Source organism: Leguminivora glycinivorella, chromosome 4, assembly GCF_023078275.1.
Source record: "Leguminivora glycinivorella isolate SPB_JAAS2020 chromosome 4, LegGlyc_1.1, whole genome shotgun sequence".
Lineage (NCBI taxonomy): Eukaryota > Metazoa > Arthropoda > Insecta > Lepidoptera > Tortricidae > Leguminivora > Leguminivora glycinivorella.
Window position 1 is genome coordinate 20,122,037 of NC_062974.1, and position 26,220 is coordinate 20,148,256.

Below are 26,220 nucleotides of genomic sequence, written 5' to 3' on the forward strand. Positions count from 1 at the left end.
CGGGGCGGGGGCGCGAGCGGCCGCGCGCTGCCGAGCAGTCGCCGAGCTTCCACGAACTATAGGCGAATGTTCGAAAAACTATGGCGAAAGAGCTTAAGCGGCAGCTATATTACACGATAAAACACCTTATCGTCATACTGTTAAGCCTTACTTTGTAATGAATGGAGTTCTACATTTTTGTACTTACGACAGATGAATACTTGAGTTGAGCAAACAAAATTCGTCATTTTGTTCCGAAGTTTCGATTTTAAAAACTGCAATTACTTCTTAGTGCTAAGTTTAATTATAATTGGAAAATATTACATTTGATTTGTACATTGATATTCAATTCACTTATTGTCAAATTGGGTAAGTGTCTATTTTAAGTACCTATTTTGGAATTTGAATTGAATGTTGAATAGTTTTGTTCCAAGTTTGAAATATTTCTCGTATGTTATGTGCGTAAGTAAACAATAATATTATAATACTTTAGCTTTGTGCTAAGGCCACCGAGTAATATTAGACGGTAAACCAAATTTTAGCACTAAAAAAACTGGCCAAGTGCGAGTCGGACTCGCCCACCGAGGGTTCCGTACAAACTTTCAATAGTTGAATCATCAAATGTTATTCATATAACTCTACAAACTTGACTAAATCCCTCAAGAGTCAATTCCCACATAAGTAATATTTGAATATACAATTTTATTGTTAGACAACGTCCAAAGAAAATCACAACTCGACTTCAATAGTTTACGACATGTAAGGACTAGGGCTTCCAATACCGGGATCCCGGTATCTCGGGATCCCGGGATCCCGCCTTTTTTTGGGCACATTTCAATACCGGTATTTAATTTAGTAATACCGGGATCCCGGTATTTTTAGAAACTAACAAATTTTGCCAAATGAACGTAAATTACTCATCAAAAACGTAAAATTTCTGCATCATGATGGTCGCTACACGCGTAAATCTTGCTTCTTGCTCTCGTTTCTCGATTTAACACATTCTCTGTTTGGTGTTTTTACAATATTTGTATGAAAATGATAGTTTTTTCGATGATTACCTACATGAAGATACGTGTCAAAAGCATTCATTGAGGAGGGCCTGTCGCGAACCTTTTTTGACACATTTGTCGCACTAGTGAATTCGCACGTAAGTGTGACAGAGAAGCAACACGTCAAACGTAGTTGCAACAGGTCACAGACCCTCTGTAAACAAATCGCCCTGATGCATCTATAACTTTTCAAAAAATTGGTTAATGCATACGAAATAACGTATAACGATTAACGTCGCTACTCTATGGTTTACTGTACATGTGCGTTAATGTGTTGAACTCTAGCGCAAAACTTTGCCGTAACATTGCCTATAATAAATTGGGAAATTTGAACTATCAAAATCAAGAAAATTACTTTTCTCATCCGTAGATTAAGTGTTCCTATTCCGCGAAGTAATTTTCTTGATTTTGATTATTTCTTAATGTGATTTATAATAAAATTATGTATGTGGGACAATTTAGCTTTTTTGGGATTTACTTTATTAGTGCTTTAGCGCCTCTAGCGCCACTAAAAACAAAAATACCTCTAAATTGTACCACAGATATTGATTAAAAATATAACAATGTGTTTCCAAAAAGAAATCATCTCATGTTCTAGTTTCAAAAGTCAATGATGTGTCTTGTTATTTAATAAAGTGATATTATAGTCAAATCTACAGTACAATTACACCATTAACACACTATAAAATGTAAAAGATTACCTACTGAACTACAAGGTTCTATTCCGCACGAGCCTAAAGAGATCGATTTGGCAGAAAACATGGTTTGCTAATTTGCTATGGCTGGCCGCGTCTTCTTGCGAAATGTCCGATATGGTGGCGATATCAAACTTACAGAATCGGTTCACTATTGTCTTGCAGAAACTTTTTTCGCATATGTTTGATTCGTATAAAAGTTCTTGGCATAAGTCGCGATTGGCAGAAACATCTTACGCAGAATATGTTTTGGCATAAATCATTTCGCAGATTTTTGTAATACCTGAATCGTCTGTTGTCATAATGTTGATGTGCATAATAGTCTTCTAGTCGAACAATACTGTGGCAGATAATATTTGTGTATAATATTTCGGCTGCATAATGTTGCAGTTTGCTTTTTGATAGCGAGTTGGATGTGTTGGGGTGTGGATGCAAGATACCTAACACTCCTCCTCATTTCGCTCGTCGTCACACGGGTCACACCTAACGGTGACTCTGGGGCGGGTTACCTTCATCTGGCAGAATAATTTTAGTCCGAAACATACTTCGCATAACATGTTTCGCAGAAACACTTTCGGTCGAATGGTAATTTCGCAGAAAACTTAGTTTGCATTATTACTACCACGCATAAGATACATTTGGCAGAATATTGTTTTACAGAACATTACTTTGGTCGACTTTGGTTTAGCATAATTGTATGTACCATAATAATCTTATAGCATAATATTACATTAGCAGAATTATTACTCGCTATCAGAAAAGAAAAAGTGCCCCAGAGTCACCGTTAGGTACGACGACGAGCGAAGCGAGGAGGAGTGTTAGGTATCTTGCATCCCCAACACATCCAACTCGCTATCAAATAGCAAATTACAACTTTATGCCGCCTAAATATTATGCACAAATATTATCTGCAAATGTATTGTTCGACTAGAAGACTATTATGCTCATCAACATTATGACAACAGACGATTCGGTATTACAAAAATCTGCGAAATGATTTGTGCCAAAGCATATTCTGCGTAAGGTGTTTCTGCCAAACTTGACTTCTGCCAAGAATTATTATACGAATCAAATATATGCGTAAAAAGTTTCTGCCAGATAATAGTGAACCCTCTGCGGCAGTACTTCCTTTTTGATAGCGTGTAAAATTCTGATCATGTCATAGTATGCTACACGGTTATATATGCTATACGATATCGAGTAACGTTCTGTAAAACAATATTCTGTCAAATGTATCTTATGCGTGGGTGGTTGTAATAATGCCAACCAAGTTTTCTGCAAAATGACCATTCGACCGATAGTGATTCTGGCGCTCTTTCCCGCTTGCTTTTATACTTTCCCGCTTGCTTTTACACTGCGTCCTAAGTCCCACTCATAACAAAAATAACTAGCACGGGGCGTAGCCCTTTGAACTATGTATACTTACAATAGAAGTTGAACCGACTTGGCCACATAAGTTTGCGAACCGTTTTGGGTTGAAATCGAAACATATGAAGTTCGAAATGTATTCAATTTGACCCATCACTGAGTCGGATTGGCAAGATTTCGCTGTAGTATAACACTCATGAAAAGTAACAAACAAGATTTCTAATAAAATTTGTTATTTTAAGCAAATTACTTGTTTTTTACATTTTCGCGATTTCAATACCGGGATCCCGGGATCCCGGTATTGAAATCGCCAATACCGGAATGAATACCGGTATTGGATAAGGTCCGGTATTTGGAAGCCCTAGTAAGGACGCTCCTGAAGCGACCTCATTATATCAGGATAAATGCGATGTAGGAAATGAGCGTTCAACGTACAGCGATATCTTTCGGCAAATTAAGTAAACTAATGTGTGCGAGCTAGTATGGAGGATGATTTTTATGGGATAATTGTTTATTGTGTGAACCGATTTTAACCATTTTTCCTCTCTTTGAAAGCAAAAACTTTCATTTTCAAAAAATACAGGTACAATAAACACCCGCAAGAGTGTTCAAATTGAAAATGTAAATCTGGAAGGATTCTTTATAAAGTAAAAAAAAAGTTCATTTTTTTTCAAAAACATTTTTTTTCCACAACAAAAAAAAATATCGTAGCTTCCCGAACGCTGCCCAACCGAGTCGGATTCGACGATTAACCTCTTTCTCGAAGTTGGACCTACCTAATTGGATAACTTGTCCTAGGTATATATAATCGTCTACAACTTCGAGTGTAAAGCCTCCAATTGTAACGGGAATTGGTGCTACATAGGCATTGGAGATGATTTTCGTCTTATCCATGTTCATCTTAAGACCAACTCGCATGGAGGCTCTATTGAGGCGTACTCAAGTCCTCCATGGTCTCAGCCAAGACTACTATATCGTCCGCGAATCGAAGGTGAGAGAGGTACTCGCCACCGATTGAACCGATGGCCGTTGGGGCGGAAAGGTTCTCGAGTGGCGACCGCGTACCGGAAGGCGAAGCGTGGGTAGGCCCCCAACAAAGTGGACTGATGACCTGGTGAAGGTCGCAGGAGTCCGCTGGATGCGGGTGGCGCAGGACAGGTCATTGTGGCAATCTTTGGGGGAGGCCTATGTCCAGCAGTGGACGTCTTTCGGCTGATATGATAAAATAATAATAATAATAAAATAAATATTGGGGACACCTTACACAGATCAACTTAGCCCCAAACTAAGCAAAGCTTGTACTATGGGTGCTAAGCGACGATATACATACATAAATAGATAAATACATACTTATATACATAGAAAATATCCATGACTCAGGAACAAATATCTGTGCTCATCACACAAATAAATGCCCTTACCGGGATTCGAACCCAGGACCGCGGCTTAGCAGGCAGGGTCACTACCGACTGCGCCAGACCGGTCGTCAAATGATGATGATGATGATGATAAAAAAAATATGAAAAAAATAGTTTTGATATGTATAGTTTGAGTTTTTTGTAACGATACCCCACTTGCCCGAGTAAATTTGAAATTTATAGTTTTCCCCCCTTTTATTTTGGCCATTTTCTGTAATTAATATTAATACATTTAAAAAAATATACTTTCAATTTGTAGAGATTAACGATGTTCATAAGTACTGCATATTTCAAAGCGATATCATAAGTAGTTCTCGAGATATTAAATAGTGTGACAGACAGACGGACAGAGTCGCACCATATAAGGGCCTTTTATTTGTACCTTTATGGTAAGGAACCCTAAAAAGGCGCGAAATTTAAATTTTCTATGAGAATTTAACCTTCGCCCCTATATTTTCAATATTTTTTTGAAGTGTTAGAATATGGTTCGTCGATGATTCCGCCAACGCCAAGGTTTAGGAAGGCACGCGTTTCAAGAAATGTACTAGCCGCTGAGCCGTCTATTTTTAAATTTGCCGTTTTTTTAGTACCAAGATTTGGTTGACTGTCTTCTTTAGTAGGAACAAAAGACAAAAGCTATTGGTTTGGATTACCTCAAAAAGGAAAAACGGATCCCTATAGGATCATTCGTGCGTCTGTCTGTCACAGCCAATTTTCTCCAAAACTACTGAACCGATTAACTTGAAATTTGGCACACATAAGTCCTGTGACCCAAAGCAATTTAAATTAAGAAAATTTAATTGTAGGGGTCACTTTTGGTTGGTAAAAATGAAAATTAAAAATTAAAGTTTTTTAAACTCTATTATGTTACATATCAAATGAAAGAGCTTTTTATAAGTATTTCAAAAATATTTTCTCAAATACTTAATTATAAATCAAGTAATTTAAGAAAATAGGTAAAAAATTCACAGAAAAAATACACGAGATAGCCTTCAATCTATAGATTACACAGGAAAAGCCTATTATAAATCTACAGTCAAGCGTAAGTCGGACTTAAAAGAAAGAAAACTCAAATTTCACTCTCTGCTGCTGAAAGGAGTTACCAAATCTCTTGAAATCTAACTAAATTAATTTCTGTTTCGTTATTTTTAGAAATTGTTCAGAATATCGATTATTATTAAAAATGATTTAAGTGCCTTCAAAAAACGAGGCGCTTAAGCCCTTCTTGTGGTGTACGGAGCCCTTACAACGATAGCACACCTCGCACTTATAATTACCAAGTAGGTATAATCTAGATATGTTGATCATAAGAGGGGCGGCATATCGGCAAAATTGGTGATCGGCCCCGGGCGGCAATCACAGACGCTACGCGGCTGGAAAGGAATTTTTGTTTTTAAAACCTTACCTATGGAGTGGCAAGAAAGCTTATGTGGTTTTAAAAGCACTGATTCTAAAGTAAAGAAACTCACCGTTAAGTATATCAAAGTACAAGACTTAATTGTACGAGAAAAGCAATAAGTTTGAAAATTTCGTACAAAGTTAATTAATTGGTATTTGGTATAGGTAAGTATTTGCTTACTGCTTAGGTACCCTAACTGCGTAACTATCTAAATTAATACAAACCAACAGCAGTAATCATAGTCATTAAAATTTCACACATTCCGACTCCGGATGCATAAAAATCCTAAAAGTCAACATGAATAAAACAGAACGGGAACCAAAAACAAGTTCCGTAAACAAGCAGTACCGCCGCAAATAAGTCGCACGTCGCACCTGCGGGTTGATTAATAAATCAGACATTCATTTATGCAGGACGTCTCTAATGCGAGTAATGCGAGCCTAGTGATGTGCCGCCGGCAAGAAGATATCAAATTGTTAGTCCGTTTTTACATTATCCGATCCGATATCGGATGTCGGAAGGATTTCAATGGAAAAATCCAAGATAGCGCCTGTAATGTATGGGATGTCGGTCCTACATCCGATATCGGATCGGATAAATGTGAAAACGCACTTACGGGTAAAACTTTTTTACCACATTAAGAATGGCAATAAAGTTTACGTGATTTAAAAAAATTTACTTGAAAAAGTCGCCATTTACTTATCAAAGTACAAATATTATGAACGGGAAATAATCAATAAGCGGGAAAATTCGATTACAATTTTAAAGATGTAACTGAACAGCAATCAAAGCCTTTAAATTATTCATTAATAAAAAATTCCTATAATTATCTCGACTCTGGACTGACCATATTCAGTCAGTACCTTATGGATGTCTCTAATGCGAGTAATGCGAGCCTAGTGATGTGCTGCTAGCAGAGGTTTTCAAATTGTTAGACTTATGTAAAACTTTTAGGCAAAGACAGTATATTCTTGTCATGTCGAAACGTCCAAGGGCCATAATGTACTGAAAAACATCGTACGTACCCGTGTCGATTTAAAACTCTCCCTCCGCTCGTGTTTCAATTTATCTCCACTCGTTCCGAACTTCTATTTTTCCACACTTGTATCGTAATGTACTAGTACATTGGTGCTTTTTTCCCTCAGTAGTTCGTAAAGTTGTACATTTCTTGCCATGTCGAAACTTCAAAAGACCATTACTGAAAAACGTCGTACACGTACGAAGGAAGAGCTTTGAGATTCTGAGTAGAAACAACATATAATATATATTATAATCTGTAAGTAAAACTATGCAATTTAAAAAAACAAATTATAGATAGATTCCTAAAGTTTTGGAATTATTCTATATTCTGCAAATACCACATTGCAATATATAACTGATAAAATAATCCAAGAAAATAATAACCTTCCTAAAACGCATTCAACTCCTGTTACTCCTGTGCTGCGTGTGTTGTCTTTGATGTGTACTTAAACACAGCAAAAATGAGTGTACTCACAAGTTTCTAATGGGTTGGCAACGCGCAGGTGACCTTGAGTTGCAGGTGTCCATAGGTGACGGTGACCGCTTTCCATCAGGCGGACCGTATGCTTGTTTGCCACCGACGTAGTATAAAAAAATTCAACGAAGCCGAGTTACGGCACATCACTAAATAGCAGAGAAGGAAAGAAAACAGCCGGCAGCTATTTATAAAGTCAATCGATACGAGAGCGACAAATGGGTCAACATTGCATACATCCCGCGTACACCGTATACGGCGCGGGATCAAAATTGAGAACGTGCACACACATGTTAATTACGAACGGCACGTGGTGAAAATGAAAATTCAGAGGTGAACATACTATATCGGATTGATATCGGATAATATTCGGGAGGTACTGGCTGGAAATGTATTTCGAGTTGTGATATTTTGCACGAGAAGAACTCGTATTCCAGTATGAAATGTTCCCTGAAGTATAGTGAGAATTTAAGCAACTTATAGTGAGAATTTAGGTAACTTATCACTTATCAACAAAATAGCTAACTGTAATAGACAATATTATACCTATGGTAACGTATAGTTTTATATTATGCCCATTTAAACATTATTTCAAGTATATTCTCTTGTTTAAATAATAAATTGCATGTTGCGGGAATGTTCTGCGAACATTCTCAAGAATGTTTCCGCTTTTTGGGAATGTTCTGCAATTTCTACATACTAGTAATGTATCTATCCTATTACAAAGGTACCTGTCGAATCAGCATCAAGTCAATAGGGAATTTTGTAGATTGAAAACGATTTTTTTTACTAAATAGTTATACCTGTATCTCGTATGATATTCTATCTTGTAAAATACGGCGATCCTACTTAGTCTGTTTTCATATTATCCGATCCGATATCGGATGTCGGAAGGATTTCAATAGAAAAAAAATAAAAAAAGTATGGGATGTCGGTCCGACATCCGATAGCGGATCGGATAATGTGAAAACGCACTTAAGTTAGCAACTGCATAAGAGTTTTGAATGATTCACGGTTATTTTCATTAGACTTATATTGACCGGGATATAGACTCGACAAAAATCAAAAAGGTAATCACGGTCTATATCCCGGTCAATATAAGTCTAGCAACTGCATAGATAATTGGTGTTGGACTGTCGAGTTACAATCGAATCGTGTACTCGATGAGGACGATGAGCAAGTACGTAGGTATATTTCAATTTATTTAAAAAACTCATTTTTAAAATACACCCCGATGTAGGTACGAGTGGGTCCATAAATAATGGTCTCTACGATATCGTCTTTCTTGAGATATTATTGTAGGTACATATATGATTAAAAGGTTGGTTGAACCCAGCTGGCAAGTGTTCCGGTAAGGCGGTCGTATCCCGAGGTAGGCTGCCAACGTCTTGGGACTGTGCCAAGAGGTCTTCAATAATTCAGTTGGGAGCACCTGAATTTAATTAAAATTTAAAATGCTAGGAATTTCATTAAGCTGCCTGAAATTCTGTCCAACTAACTGAACTGACAAAATTCCGAAATCTACTCTGAATAATACATGCGTTGATTCGCTTGGGAAAAGCTCTTACCCTTTTTTGTTAAACGCAGAAAAACACCGCCGGCAGTCGTACTCCGGAACCTGTAGGCTTGTTCAGAAAAGATTTCAGCTGGCGTATATTTCTCTAGGGAAATCCGCCTTCTGAATGTCAGACCGCATGAGCCGTTTCTCGGTATACATATAAAGTGTTCTTATCTACAAGAACACAAGCAATGATACAACATATTACTTTTTCATACCGCCTCATAACTTCAAAGAAGATTTACGCCCGGCAATAATGGAACCTTAAGTATGAACATTCCTTATATCAAAGCGGGAATCTCAGTGGCATTTACCAAGGAACGCAGAGCGTGTATTTAATTCTGTATTTATCCACTCCGTCTCATTACCAGCGATCCCCGCGATCTCCAAAACAAGTTCTGACAAATTATCGTCAACGTTGAGGATGAAAGATGAATTTTGCGCTCCCCTCTCATCTTAATCGTGTTAGTCGGAATATTTATCTTCTAATTATGAAAACGTACAACGACGTTTCTGCAAGGCATTAAAATGCTTCCGCTCAGTGCCTGACACGTCTAAAGTACCTATGTGAATTATCCGTTGCGAACTTTTCCTTTTCGGTCTTTTATAAATTTTACTCGTTCAATAGATAAGTAGTTCACGTACAGTAGGCCTAGCACATGATGGCCGCGAGAGTATGTCGCCGCGAGATAGATGACACGTCTTCTTCTAACTGTATTAATGACATAAGGACGGGTAGTCTATCTCGCGGCGACATACTCTCGAGGCAATCATGTGCTAACCCTGCTGCTCAGTTAGAAATAGTTTCACCCGAATTCATGAGCCTTTGTCCATTCATGCGGACTTTTTCCTCTCGATACGCAAGAGTTATTCTTTCCAAATCGAACGAGATATTTGAAAAACGTACGTATTCGGGGAAACCTTTTTATCACAATGGGTGCCATTGGGATGAGCAATTTTGGCGAGCGTTACGAGGGCATAAAATGGTATTATAGTAAAGGTAAATAACAATTGGGACATCTAAATTAAAACGTTAAACCTTTACGAGCACATCCAGCGACAGATTCAAGAGTCCTTAAATAAATTAGAGCATAATTTATTTTTAGGTCAGCATTCAGCGAAAAATAAAGCGAATTCGGCTTTTGGGAACGCCGCCGAATACTTTGAATAAACCGCTTTGAGCCTCGGTTCAAGTTTGTTCTGTAAATCTGCCTACAAGGGTTTGGCGGGCGTTGTCAGTATAGTATCTAATTGCGATTTGCGTCCTGTTTCATAGACTAGAGACTTCCATTGATTATTTAATGCTACAGGGACGCCTCAGGGAGCTTTTAACCGTTGAAACCTGAACGATATCGGTTAATGTTTAAAATGGGTTAGGTAAACAAGGTTATTACCATTTAGCCTGCAATGCGAATCTATAGGTAATTAGGTGGAAACATAATATCATGTCCACCGTGCCCTATTTATTTTCTTAACATCATTTGCTAAGTCAAGTCATTAATAAAATGAAAGTCAGAGCTTTTGTGTTAAATAATTCACAAAAGAAACACCTTCCGAGCCGATTAGAATCTAAAACTTAGTAGCTGAACCTAAGTCCGTGTTCACATTATCCGATCCGATATCGGATGTCGGAAGGATTTCAATAGAAAAAATCCAAGATGGCACCTGCAATGTATGGCATATCGGTCCGACATCCGATATCGGATCGGATAATGTGAAAACGCACTAAAGCAACGTAAATCCCGCTGTACTGGCAAGTACAAATTAATTTCGAGTCAAGATTTCAATTCAAAGTAATAAAGTTCCAAATTCAAATTCGAAAAAAATGCCTTTCGAGAACCTGCAGTGACTAGTCAGAAGCAGGAATGCAATTAAACTCGCAGAAATTATCACTCCCATGCATTGAACTACTATGTACTACGTACTAGAAATGACAACTCGAACATATTCTGTGCGCCGACCGGCAGCGGCGGCAGCGCGAGGCGCATGCGCGTGAAGCGAACCGTGTCATAGAGTAAGACTTGACCACATAGACGCGACACTTTTAGTGTAGACCTTTGTTTTATACTTTGTGTGTGAAATACTAAGTAGTTTACTTTTAGCACTATTATACATTGTGTTATATTTAATTTCTACTCAGTGAAATAAAAATAAGTAATTGTTTTTTTCATAAATTTTAATTTCCTTTGAATAAAATTAGTTTTGTAAGTTTCTGTCGCTCAGAATAATAATCGCGCCATTCACCTTGTTTTACCTCCCTTAAACACCGGTTGCATTAAATACTATTTCAGTTTTGGTGTCACTATTTTTCGTTAATAATGAGAATTATAATTCAGAAATAATTCAAAATCATGCTTATTGTATAATATTATCGACTAATATTCGTATTAGAACCGAGTAATATTCAAAACTATAAATTGAAATAAATATTTTCATATTATATATTGAAAACAGAATATGATCACAATTATTATACCTTATTACCTACATGTCATGTCTGCGCGATTCATCTATGATTCCAGTTGTCAAAATGGCGGCCATAGCATCGCGTTTAAGGAGCCCGTCCCTTCATTATAATAATTACTTAAATTAAGTTAGATCAAAATAGCTTGTCTACTAACCGATGAAATGTGACACCGTCACTTTTATTAGATTTTCTCGTATGGCTTCACAGTATCTTATAGCACAGGAAGGCATTTTTTCATTTTATTTGTGTGCAGTCAGAGACAACCTCCTCCCACCACGCGCAGAGACTGACTGAGGCAACATAAGTCCACTGGACTTATGTTCGTGGCGCAAACTTTTTGTTCACCGTGTCCTCTCTAGTACATTATACCTCAATGCTCCCATGCATGCGGGTAAGTTGCAAGTATCGAAAAGCTGCCAGAGTGAGGCTCAGAGTCAGACGGGCTAATTGCGGGCCGCTTTCAGTCTAGCTGAGCTAGGCTATACAAACTGAGCTAAAAGACTGCCAGCTGAAAGCGCCAGACGGCCTGCGATTGTGAGCTTGGGCTATATTCCCATTTGTGCCGCGAAAGCGATTGAGTATACTCGGGAGACTTGTGGAACCAGGCTTCGAGATCCGTAAGTTGTATGAGTAAACTTGCTTTTTCCCGCGGCTTCGTCCGGGTGCTAATCTAATCTTGTTTTCTCATACAAACTTTGGACCCCCATTTCACCCCCTCAGGAGGTGAATTTTGAAAAATCCTTTCTAAGTGAATTTAAAAAATCCTTTGTTCACTTTATAAGGAACCTACGTGCCAAATTTGGAATTTCCAGGACCAGCGGTTTCGGCTGTGCGTTGATAAGTAGGTCAGTCAGTCAGTCAGTCAGTTTCTTCTTTTATATATTTAGATAAGATGAAATACTTAGGTTCGGTTGAAATAAAGGTAACACCGTTCACGTTCGGTTTTTTTAAGGCATTTTAAAGTCATTGACGGTTTGGAAACAGTCAACTGTGGTTGATTCAAGTGATGCTACAGAAAGATTACTCGTTCAACTGAGGCGTCGACTCGTTGAGCTTTTGAAATCATTCCTCAGCGTTGAATGTAGTCTACATGAGGAATTAGCAAACGTGTGATTAAGTCAGAGTTTTACGTAGGCAGATTGAAACGGGAAAATTTTAGAGGTTTTTTTACACGAACCGGAGACGGAATGCATGTGTACAAGCGTAGAGTTGGGAGAGAAGTCGTTGAAACAATTATATAAGTAAACTTTATAACTTTTTTTTTTTTGCACAGACTTTATAATGATGGAAAGATTTGGAAAATAATGAAAACAAATCTTTGATGCAGATTGCACATACATTGTAGGTCCTACATAATTATATCGAACTTAATGACGGTTTGATATGCGTTTAGAATTTAGAACGTCAGCGTGAAATCCGAGGTTATGGAAGGTCGAAAACTACAAGTATTTTTATTTAAAGTATTACTCAACTAACTGCGCTAAAGATTTATGTTTTTCATTTCACTGAAAAGTTTATTCAAAGTATTAGTGGCGACGTCAATTGGGGCCGTTAGTTATAACGTAAACGAAACAACCTGTAAATCGGTAAGTAAAGTTTGTAATTAGGGAAGTTCCGACAACTTTCCCTAACAGCTTTGGAAAGTAATTATAAACAACAAGAACAGGTACAAGAAGGCGTAAATATACGTTGACAAATAATTTATAGGATTTTTTTGTTACTGCAATATCTTTAACGCAAATTGTTGTATTTAGCTTTAATTCACATCACAACACAAATGACGACAGTGTTTTCATCGGCGCTGAACGGGTTAGCAATGAAAATAATATCATAAGAAATTGTAAGTACTATTGTGCTACTTATCTACCATAGAAAAATAGGTAAATGTAGTATATCTCTACACGTTTGCGGCATCTGCGTTTAATACTTATCGAATCCAACTGACAGCATTTAAAAATAGTATTTAAAATAAGGTTCAAAACATCTATTTCAATTTACCAATAAGCATGCAACCTCATTATGGAATAAAATACTAACCCTGCCAATCAATATTTTATCATTATCCGTTAGATAAAATATGCTCAGGATAATCCCGGACCGTTTGTGGACTTTTCTACCCTTATCCCTCAACGCATCCCTTATCCCTTCAAGATTGCTTTAGATACCAGAATTTAATTTCCGAAAGTGTGCATATAATACTTCTTCACTTCAGAACTTTAGACTGCGGTTTATAAAGAGCTGCAAAATTAAATTAGGTAGGCGCCTCGCAGTTCGCACCTTAGTGGGATAGTCCCTATCTGATATTGGACACGAAATTCACAAGTCCTTGTAAATGTAGGTGCTTTATTAAGAAATTGTTACTTCGCTTTAACTACTTTGTCACTTTAAGGCTCGATAGAGTGACAAAATTATTAATCATAAATTATCGTAAGTATTAAATTTTTCCTCAAAAGACGCCGATGTTAGGTATCTTGATTTTTTTAAATGATAATAACATAATTCATATGAGGCATAGAATGCAGTCATACGTTACTCGTATTATATTATAACATTTGTCTATGAGTCACAGGTAAGTCAGGTAGAAAAAATCCGAGATATCAGTGAAAATTGATAATTGAAAACTATCTAGTATTTACTTATAACGATTACCTTTATACTTAACCTATAGAAAATAGAAACCTAAGTAATTCATAATTATAGATTCTAAACTTCCTATAAGAATATTATTATGCATTACCTGCTCTGAATATAAACACATTTATGTAGGAAAGGTATTAGTTTCTATTCAGAAGCCTAGAGCTATAATTTGGTAGCCGAAGCATAAACAACACTTTAAAATGCACGGAAACGATTCACGTGCACACGTACGGGCAATCTCCGGAGCCGGTACAAATTCGCCAGTGAAAGCCTAACTGCCGCACATAAATCTCCCGGTATACCGATACAAAGCCTATTAATCTGAATTCAGCACAACCCTTCAGGAGGGCGCACTTGTGAACCTTTCACAGGGGCAGTGGGCTATCGAACGAACCGCTCATTTGTTAGTGCGTCGCCGGCAGCCAAACATCCACGTGGAGCGCCGGCTTATGAATTAAAAACAAAACATTCACACAGATTAAAAATAGGATTACTTTTTTTTAAGAATAAGTGTTTACTTACAGGGGCGCGCGGTGTTGTGTGGTGATTCTGTGAGGTTGGCAGCGCCGGGCGCGTAGCATGCCGGGCGTGGAGCGGCGTCGCGCGGCTGCGGCCGACTGACGCACGCACGCGCCTCGCAAGGACGCTACGCGCTACGGCTACGAGGGCGCCTTTGCACCGAAGCTACGAAGGGCGCATTTTGCATCGCTGGGGATGAATTTATAGAGGCAAACCCGAATCGAGCTTTTAGCGAACCAGTGTAACTTATGTCCACATTTACTCATATTACTATGGATGTCACGGTCATACTTACACAGGTTCATGGGTACGTTCTGTGAGCCAAGCCAAGGCTCAAAAGCTCAGTCACAGGGATCCATCATTTAATCTATTGCTTCCAGTTTCATGTGAGGGCATGTCCGTGGCCCTCGAGCTCCGGTATGGGGGTTTATCATTTAAACCACTGCTTCCAGCTACATTTGCTTTATTACATTGATTGCTTCAATTACAGTGTCAAATAATAATCAGGAATATAACATTAATCAATTCATTAATCATCTACTATCAGTAGTTACAATCCGTACAAAAAAACTCTTATAACCTAAAAAGTGAAGTGCCGCCAAATCTGACGTTTACTGTTGACATTCGTTAAGCCCATGCACAGATGAGCTACGATCAGTATAAGGCTATATATACAGAATGTTATTCATTGTGATGCTTACAGCTTCGGCCGTCCTTATTATAAAGTGAGCCCTCTCACTAAACATATTCACCTCAATTAGTCCATGGGCCAGTGAAGAAGTCGGTATAATTTGGGGGTACTAAGTTTCCTTTTTACAGCAGTTAGGTAGGCCTATAAGGATGTTAAAAAACCATGATTGCCATCTCAAAATGGTAGCTAAACAAAATGGCCGCCAATCCAAGATGGCGGATATTGAGTTTTAAAAAATCGACCACAACTCCAGAAGTATTGGTCCGATTTCATTTTTATTTTTTTTAAACGAAAGCTCTTTTTGTGTACTCAAATATTTGTTATATTCATTGTTTCGATAAATTCAACCATTAGTTAGTAATTAACGAAAAATATAAAAAAAATATCTTTTTTTCTAAGACTTTTTGTCAAAAATCATGTTTCTACAAAATACCTTGCATATTCTAATAAATATTTAAATGCAGAAAAATAGTGCTATTAATTACCTTTAATTTGATGTATAAAAGATACAAACTTAATTTACAAAAACACATTAGAGGCTTAATTTTAATTCTGTCTTCGTTGAAATTCACCGTTGTGCATACAGTACTAAAAGCTTCAGGTCGAAGTTGTAGATTATTAATATGCTGTTTTTAGTATATTTCTGCAATTGTACTTACAATTAAGAAAAGAACTGAACATGTTAGTATCCGAAATCCATTAGCTTTAAGAATATAATAAAATATGTCATAGGTAAAGTACAGTTTTAGATATTTGATTATTTGTATAAAATTTCTTTAGTGATACAGCGCCAACCAACCGAGATAATACAAAATAAATAAACTAGACATAGTCGAGGTCCTATCTCATCACATTAACCTTTTGACCACCATGGGCGGATATGGCCGTCGCTGGAAATGCTTCCTAAGGACGCCAACCATGGCCATCAGTTTTGCCAATTACATTGGGGACCCATGCGGGCCTTCTTAACACCTAATTTTGCTCAAATAATCGCGATCCACGTCTGTCTGGTATCCGGGGCACGACGTATTCTTTTTCACTATTTGGTGTTTAAAAGGTTAAGCCTAACCCTGATCCGTGTTCGAGAAAACTTATATTTAGTTAAAATAATCCTTGCATACAAAAGGTGAAGAACACACCCCAAAAGAAAAATAGTCTTGAGAAATGCACTATAATGCATTAATAAGGCAAATCTATGGAGTATTCGACTACTAAACAACGTGATATAGGTACCTACCGAATAAACCTTAATTTACGCACAGAAATATATTACTTATTACCGTTAATGTAGATTGTAGAGCCAATATCACCAATATCAAGCCTTCAAGACAATCACAGGTAACAGATTAATTTTCTCCTAATTTTTTGAACTTTTATAGCAGGCATTCCACCTTCAATCACGACTTACGTGCCCTGGCCCGGCCCAAGCCCATTTTAGAGTAGCAATACGATTTCTATAATTCTGACCCGTCGCCGCATCAGCATCATCTCGTTTCGCTTCCATCGTAGAAAGACATACCGAACGTGTTGTGCTCTATACCTCTATGCAACTTTTAGCCTCTTCATTTAGTACATTGTTAGTGTCCACGTCTCGCAAGCTTATGTCACGGTGGGAAGTACCCAGTTACACACTGATCAAACATGTTGGTCTTCAGTGACTGGTATCCTTGCCCTTAATACGTCCTTTAGCGTACAAAAGGCATCCAAGTCCTCCGTTGATCTCCGCCGGCAGCGAGGCCGACCGAAGTCTCTGTATTGTGTTATGGTTCGCCACAACTCGACGTTTTGTGCCTATTTTGCGTGATGTGGGGGATTTAGCTAATCCTGCCAGCTTATCTCCTCGAGAAATCCTATTAGACCTTTAATGTTGAGTAGGAGAACTTTGGAGAGGTCTCTCGGGGATCCGAGATGTTTCTTCCTCTATGGAGCCACTCTGCTCACTCCATCACCAGGTGAGAGGCACCCTCGTCACAGGGGAATGTTCATAGCATCTGTTATGAAAATATGTTTGTTAAGTAGTCTACGATCTGTTCTGACATTGGTTACCATTCTCAGGCGGACTTTCCCTAGTTGAAGGAGCGTCTTTGTGAGTTTTCCATATTGATGCTAGGCTTGGCTTGTTTGACTGCAGCATTTGATCTGGTTTTGCCAGTGTGCTGTGTGTAGTTTCATATTGAGCATACCTTGCTGAAGGACATCGGGAGAATCGGCAGTCGACCCCAGCTGCCTGGCCAGCTCGTAGGCCGCATCATTACCTCGACATCCACTGTGTCCTTTGGTCCATTGAAGGATGATTTTGTTATTATGACTTACCTCCGTTAGTCGTTTATGGCATTCCTTAACCCAACCTTTATTTGTTGTTCCGGATAACGTATCTTCTGTTACTTGTTAAAAAGGCTGAAATATGGAGCTTTGGATAAGTCTGTCCTTGCCGTAACTTTCAATTTGTACATACCTCTATATGTTTAACTACTTTAACCCAACACTCACCGACGGCATACAGTTCCTCCAGCATCTGACGGGGAACATGTGCTTCTTTGAAGATGACGATGTTATCCGCATATCGAAGATAATTGAGGCATACATTTATACATCTATCATCCCTATTGAGGCTTTTATAAATGCCTACCTGTTTAAAAAGTTGGCCAGATTGCATAACCCCGGAGTTACTCTCTACTAATTGAGATTCGTCGATACGGGTGCTAACTTTTCTTCTGATTCAATAGCAGGTTGCATAGAAACATTCACATTTTGGTACACCTTTTATGAAAATTCAACTCACGTGAGTAGGTAATTAAAACGTCTGTTATTAACGTCTTCTAACGTTTTTCGTTCGGTAATGACGAACAATACATGTTAATAATATTTGGCTCTACTTTAAGCGGTGATATTTGTCTCAAAGTTTGTCCATCCGGTATTTAACGGCTTCGTTGTTTAGTAATCGGTAAAATATAGGTAAGAAATATCTATTAATTCTGTACTAAAGAACATTTCTAAAGTTTGCCCGAATTCTGGGGGTGCTCTTCACTAACCCGCTCGTGCGTAGGTTTTTTTTTTCAAATCTGAGAGTCCTTGAATGCGGAACGATTTTCAATCCGGAATACGATCTAACCCTTATACGCAAGATGATGACGGAGTATTCCGTCTCCCAGGCACAATCGCAACAGAATTGCATTGCGAATTCGCGAATATATGAGCATGAGCGTAATTAGGCATTACGGAGTCCCAATTTTATTTCATTTGGCGTCCGTATCGTTGGCGTCCTTGGCAAGAATTTCCGGTGACCACCGTGGCCGTCCGTGACGGTCAAAAGGTTAATGGTTCTACAGTCTCGACACATGTTAGTCATATACCTAGTACACTTAAATACTTAATTTTCATCATTGAGGTGTGTTGCACATATGATATCTAAACAAATTTTATCCTAGTACTATCGAATATCTACAAACTCATGGATACTATCATGTTCTATTAACATAAACTATTATTCTAATTGTACAATTGCTAAAATAAACTAAAAACAGCATATTTGTACTCTACAACATCTTTTAGTACTGTATGCACCCCAACTGCACACATCTTTTAGTACTGTATGCACTCCAACCTGAAGCTTTTAGTACTGTATGCACAACGGTGAATTTCAACGAAGGCAGCTTTAAATTTAAGCCTCTATGTGTTTTTGTAAATTAAATATGTATCTTTTATACATCAAATTAAAGGTGATTAATGGCACTATTTTTCTGCATTTAAATATTTATTAGAATATGCAAGGTATTTTGTAGAAACATGATTTTTGACAGAAAGTTTTAGAAAAAAGATATTTTTTTAATATTTTTCGTTAATTACTAACTAATGGTTGAATTTAGCGAAACAATGAATATGACAAGTATTTAAGTACAGAAAAAGAGCTTTCGTTTAAAAAAAATAAAAATGAAATCGGACCAATACTTCTGGAGTTATGGTCGATTTTTTAAAACTCAATATCCGCCATCTTGGATTGGCGGCCATTTTGTTTAGCTACCATTTTGAGATGGCAATCATGGTTTTTTAACATCCTTATAGGCCTACCTAACTGCTGTAAAAAGGAAACTTAGTACCCCCAAATTATACCGTTTGGCAAAATTAGACCAGCTGGCCCATGGACTAAATAACAGTGGTAACAAACGTACGGGTACCTATCTACGCTTAATGTCTACATTCATTACTACAGTATCAATCCACAGACATTCATTACTACAGTATCCTTCTCCTAAACCTTATTAAATAATCAGTATAACACATATACAAAATCTTAAATTCTTTCGTAACCTTATTACAGTTATTAAATATACAAGAGCTATCAGTTTAACACATATAAAATCATCAGCCTTTTAATCTCATAAAATCACAAATCAAGATCACTTTTAATCTGCAGTTACCTATCTTTCATTAATATATTAAGGAACTTAAATCATGCTCTTCTAGACAGTTTATGAGTAAGTAAAAATCAACATCAATACAGCCTGTCCTAATGCCTGCTCTAAACCTATGCATAACTTTTTTTGTAATATTCAACATATTATAAACACTTGCATTACCTACATCAAGTAGCTGTAACAGCTTGCATTTCGTTGAAGTTTTCCAATCTAGCAACTAATTTACAATCATAGACTGCTCCAAGCAATTAATACAAGTAGGTATAAACGACCATTAACAACCGCAGCCTGTCTTCAAGGCCTACTCAACATTCTGGCAAATTAGATCATTATATTCAATGCGTGTCTTGATCAATCGCAACCCTCGGTCTTTCACAGCTTTCAGGAACTGTTCTTATCACATTAACAAAGTATATATATAAATAATAATCTCAGTCCGCTTTCAAACGTCAGTTCTAAACATATTAACGAATTATGTATCATTAACAATGCCATAGGCAGTTTGAATTTTGTACATAATATAAAGTGATTAACACTCTCAGTTTGTCCACAATAATGTTCTAATCATATGAACAAAGTATTATCATTAACTATCTCAGTCTGTTTACAATACCTGTTTTATAACCAGTATGATTATCCATTTTATCAAAGTATATAAAACATCATTATCAATCTCTGCCTACTAGGCTTGCTATTTAAGTATTGACTAAGTATAATATATCATTAATAGTCACATTCAGCTTACAAAGTCAATTCTAATCATATTATCGAGGTTTTTATATTATATCATTAAGACGCTACGATACCCCTCATTTCTCCATACAAACGCTCTCGCCTGTTTCCTCTCTGGTTTTTGAAGCTAGATCAATGGTTTTTTGAACACAGACTTTTATTATCAATATCTGTGTCGGACCGTTTTGCTTTTTTTGATATATTTGTTTTAAAAGGAATTAGAGCCTCTCAAAGTTGGCCAAAACGGCTTAATTGAATTTGCCAGAAAGAAAGGCGTGGTATTCAAAACTGAGATCAATTATCCAAAAAAACGAAACGGTCCGACACAGATAATTTCCTTGTCATTCTGATTTCCAAATTTCGTAACGATTGGTTAAGTTTTGGAGGAGGAAACAGTCGAGAGCGGAACCTCGATTTTTGCAGTTTTTACGCGGGATTTCGCGCCTGAGCTGCAATTGTCCCTATCGCACCAAATTTAGGGGCGGGGCTAAGTTTTTATATACGTACACTGAAATAAAGTGATGGGAAATACTCGACATCTAATGTCGATAATCTAGTGATGTGAAAAGTTATCGATATACTACGTCGAAATATCGACATACCGTGTTTGACGAACTTTTTAGTTAGAAATACGTACTATTATATGTTCATATTTAAAATTGGTGGTCCAAAAAAGACCAGTCTGCTCCGAGACCACGGGGACAATGCCGTCCTTGAAACGTCGGAGGTTAGTGTTTAAAACATAGTAAATACGCGATTAAGTCCCGTTTGCAATTTTAAATATTATTATGTGTAAAAATCGTGAAAGTTTGAATCTGTATTATATATTCTGTGGAAATACTAAGTCCATATTTTTATAAGTATAGGTACGTAACAATTGCATACAGGTATAAGTTTATTTTATACATGCATAACTTTTCTCGTCATTGGTTTACTAGTAACAATTATAAAGTTATGCTGTATTTTACGATAGATTCCACGAATATTAGGCAACTATTTGGTATTCGGTCTTTTCAGCCATTTTGCCGAAAATTTGGTATTCGGTCATCATTGTTTATTTATTACTATTCTGCCGAACACCAATTAGGTAAGTATTAGTTATATTAGTCATATTATATGTACTTATTTACACACTATAAAAACAGGCATAATATTAATAATTTAAGTCATGTTTTAAAATATTAAAAAAAACGATGGGCCTTATTTAGTAATACATAGTTTGTTCCAGTGGTACCAGTACCTGCCCTTAATAAGGCCCAGTGCTTATATTACTTCTAAGTTTTATCAATCATGCCGTTTTGTATATTTTCTTCGCAGACATAGAATCACAAAATGCCCTAAATAGTTACTTCTCTAAATAAGGCCCATCGCTCGCTTCTTAAGTTTTATAACTTTGTGTAAACATTGTGTTCATGAATTCAATCATCAATTTTTGTGATAAGTATTTATACTACGGTCTGTCGTCTAAAACACATTTATTCAGGACTATGCATTTAGGATATGGTATAAGTTTAAAGGGACAAAATTAGGTACTTAATTAAAGTAGTGTGGGGTAGCCTGCTGTCCTACGGGGCAATATATATATTATTATAATGTATTGTGTTTATGTGTATTGTGTATCATAAGTACTGGGCGTTTGCGGGGTCGCCTTCCACTCTGAGGCCACCACTCAAATACTGGCGCTGATGATAGCTCATCTTTGAAGATTATATCCGATCCATCTCTATTTCCGCAACGCTACTTCTTGGGTATCGAAGGTTGTGAACATGTGGACACATGGGCGGCATGGGCCTTATTTCATACCTGCATCAAATAAGACCCATAGTTTTTCTGTTTAATAATACTTACTTTTTACTTTTTTACTTACTGCACGAAATTTTGAACCATTTACACTTATCAAGTTATAAAATGTACATAACATTTCGAAACTTAATAGCCGGGCCTTGTTTGCACAAGCAACATTACATATGCCCTTAGTAGGTAGATTAAATGAGTATTACCAACGTTTTAATTCTGCGGTAACAAAAATGCTTTGCCGAAAAGTATAAATAAGATCTAAATAATAAAAGTATACAAAGTATCTATACGTTTAAATAGCCTAGGTTTAAATTTAGCTGGCAAATTAGTTAAGCATTTTTATGGTTGGTATGCATGTTGGTAACCACGAAAAAATGCACATTTTATTACATTATGATTATGGTAAAGTAATTAAATAAATATTGGGGACACCTTACACAGATCAACTTAGCCCCAAACTAAGCAAAGCTTGTACTATGGGTGCTAGGCGACGATATAGCGCAGGACACCATCGCGAGCGCAGACTTCTGGCCGAAAGGTGTGGTTTTTCGGCGATTCCGGGGCAACTTGCCGAATCCTACACCGGGGCAAACGACGCAACGGAGCCACGCTGTTACGTCAACGCCCAAATAAATTGTTTAGTTTTAAACTTTATTGTTTGTTTTTTTTTTCATGTTCTTACTTACTGTTTTTTTTTTCTTTTTTGTTATCTAAGTTTCGTGACGCATTGGTTTTACTGTAATGTCATGTAAACATGTTTTTACTAATAAATAAATAAATAATACATACTTAAATAGATAACATACATACATACAATCACGCCTGTATTCCATAAAGGGGTAGGCAGAACACATGAAACTACTAAAGCTTCAGTGCCACTCTTGGCAAATAAGGGGTTGAAAGAAAACGAAACTGTGACATTGCAGTGACAGGTTGCCAGCCTCTCGCCTACGCCACAATTTAACCCATATCCCATAGATAAATACAAAACCATACTTAAATAGATAAATACATACTCAGGAACAAATATCTGTGCTCATCACACAAATAAATACCCTTACCGGGATTCGACGAACGACGAACGACGACGGGAATCGAAGACAACATTAAAATTAGGTAGTTAATTAAAGTACTTTGAAGTAACCTGCTGTCCTACGGGATAAATATTATAATATATATAGGTATCCGTATATTTTTATTCTTTTCCTTCCGGCGACCGTCCTTTGTCACCCATGTTTCACAACTAAAGAGTAAGACAAAATTGACGAGTGAAGATGCTCTGACTGAAACAATTACTTTTCATATTATTAATGTTTACCATTACACACAGAGCACAATCTCATCGGTAAATATTGTAAATTTTACTTTATTTCGACGTGCGTTTATCATAGCGCTCTTGAATAATACGATTTTGTCAAGAAAATATCTCCTAGATACATACTATCAATTGTGTCGCTTAGTTTCAAACTTGGGTACTTAAATCCATTCTGCTTTAAGATTGAATATATAAAAAATATATATTAACCTTGTAGCAGAAATTTATCCAGGTTTGAAGTTAAGCGACACAATTACGCTTAATTCGGTATGTAAATACCTTATTTTTTGTTAAGTTACTGATGGGCCTTATTTCATACATGCAGCAATTTGGGAAAAGTGCACCTACTTAATGCACAATTGCACATGGACCCAATTTTTTGACCCATTAACACTTATCTAATTATAAAATGTACATAACATTTCGAGACTTTTAACCGGGCCTTATTTGTATGTAGATTACAGATGCCCTTAGTTGGTAGATGAAATGAGTGTTATATACGTTTTAATTCTATGGTAACAGAAATGCTGATATGTAAGTATAAATAAGTTTTAAATAATAAAAATATCAATCAATACGTTTAAGTACCGATACCTAGGTTTAAATTTAGCTGGCAAATTAGTTAAGCATTTTTATGGTTGGTCTTGTTCTGTGCTAAGCCTTGTATTTCTAATGCTAGGTAGGTAATATGTATACACAACCCTAGAAAATTAGAAATATAAGATGCATATGTAGCTTTCCATCTGAAAAAGGTCCTTATGCTTTGGCAGATTTTTTGTTAGAATTCTGCTAAAAAGTTCTAATTACCTTGGAACATAATCCGGTGTCTGGTAAGTATAATAGGTACCAAATTGTTACCTAGTTAAATTTTCCTACGCTGTCACTTCTGTCAAACATGTGCAAAAAAAAGAATAAGATTCACATACATTTTTGGTAGGTAGATACTGTCAACCAATTATGTAGAATCCTAGGCCACTCTAGAACCCTGTCGTATCGACACCGTCCTTTATTTGCTACAGAAGTCAGTTTTACTTTTACTGTGAAAGGGTCTAGATTGGCCTATGACCTAGGATTCAGATTAATTGGTTGATTGTACGTACCTACTCCTATAATATGGCTTCTCTTTGAAATCGAAAAGGTTTTAGCTTTTTACATACCGAATAACTTTATTTCGCTAACAATGTGACTATCTTAAAAGAAATCATCTTTTAAGATAATCACATTATGTATAAGATAAGGAATTGTTTCTACCATTCCTTAAAACATTACAAATTTGCATTTTAGTCAAATCAGTACACTTAATATCTTCACGGAGTCCAAAACATTATGCATCAGAACATCAGAAGTCCGAAACTAGACAACTATAGAGAGCGCTTGAGCGCGAGTAAGTACTTGCGCCGGCCGCGGACGCGGGTGTGTGCGTGCGCCGCGCGCACGCACACAGGGCCTCTCTGTGGGTTCCACCCCCGTCAGCGCGACGGCGATAAAGACCTAAAAATCTCAAATTTGAATTCGTGCTTCGGTATCGTATCCTCTTAACTATCTCAGTCTGCCTTCAAGGCCGGTTCCAAAGTATAACATATTAGCAAAAGTATATTTTCTAATTAACATCACAGTCTGCCTACTAGACTAGGCCTGCTCTTATCATATTAATAAAGTATATTATATCACTAATAATCAGTCTGCTTACAAGCCTGTTCTAATTATATTAACAAAGTATATATCATTAACAGTCAACCTAAAGGCCTGTTCTGAACATATTAATAAGAGATATTATACCATAAACATCCGCAGTCTGCCTTTAAGGCCTGCTCTTTTCATCAACAAAATATAATTTGTTATGGCCCGTTCTTGACTAATCAAGGCGGTCTGCCAATCAATCAATTAAATTATGGCCTGCTCTAGGCTGGTGTGGCCTAGACAGTCTGCCATATCGGCCTGCTCTAGAATGTCAAGATGGTATTATAGCCTGTTCTAGACAGTCTGCCTTCACGGCCTGCTCTAGAATGTCAGGCTACTACCCAAACCTGTTCCAGACAGTCTGCTCCTTCATTCAACCTAATCAATCAATATAATTTTATAATTTGGTATGGCCTGCTCTAGACTGGTGTGGTCTAGACAGTCTGCCATAACGGCCTGCTCTAGAATGCCAAACTGGTATCATAGCCTGTTCTAGACAGTCTGCCTTCACGGCCTGCTCTAGAATGTTAGGCCCAACCCAGTCAGGACCTGTTCCAGACAGTCTGCTCCTTCATTCATCATAATCAATCAATCAAAAGGTATTAACCTTTTCAATCTTATATGTTTTTTATGGTAAATAATATCATCATCAACAATCAGGGCCTGCCCCAGACAGTCTGCCTTTAAGGCCTGTTCTGAGCAGTTTTCCAACATAAATTTACCTATCAATATTTTGTTTAAAATTTGATTCACGCAACAAGCTTACATTACAAGAATCTTCGAATCGACATAAGTCACAATCTATACATAGCTTTGTTTGTTTTACCTACTATCATGGCCTGGTCTAGACTACACACTGCCATAACTCGGCACTCAATTAAGATTTTACAATATGTATATAAAGACTAGTATAGTCGTGCCAGCTATTAATCTTATAACATTGAATCTCGACACTCTCAATCAATGCACATATAGAGAGATTCGCTTCCTTATCGTGTAAGTA

The 26,220-nt window shown here is 37.1% G+C and overlaps 1 protein-coding gene across 1 annotated transcript in view; it reads right to left on the reverse strand.

Annotated features, from left to right (window-relative positions):
* LOC125225294 (serine/arginine repetitive matrix protein 1-like) overlaps window positions 1–14,807 on the reverse strand; it is a 47,785-nt gene extending 32,978 nt beyond the window's left edge. Inside the window, exon 1 of the mRNA XM_048128934.1 lies at window positions 14,591–14,807. The gene's annotated coding sequence lies outside the window, so the exon portion shown is untranslated. The remainder of the gene's footprint in view (window positions 1–14,590) is intronic.
* Between the last annotated feature and the right edge of the window lie 11,413 nt (window positions 14,808–26,220).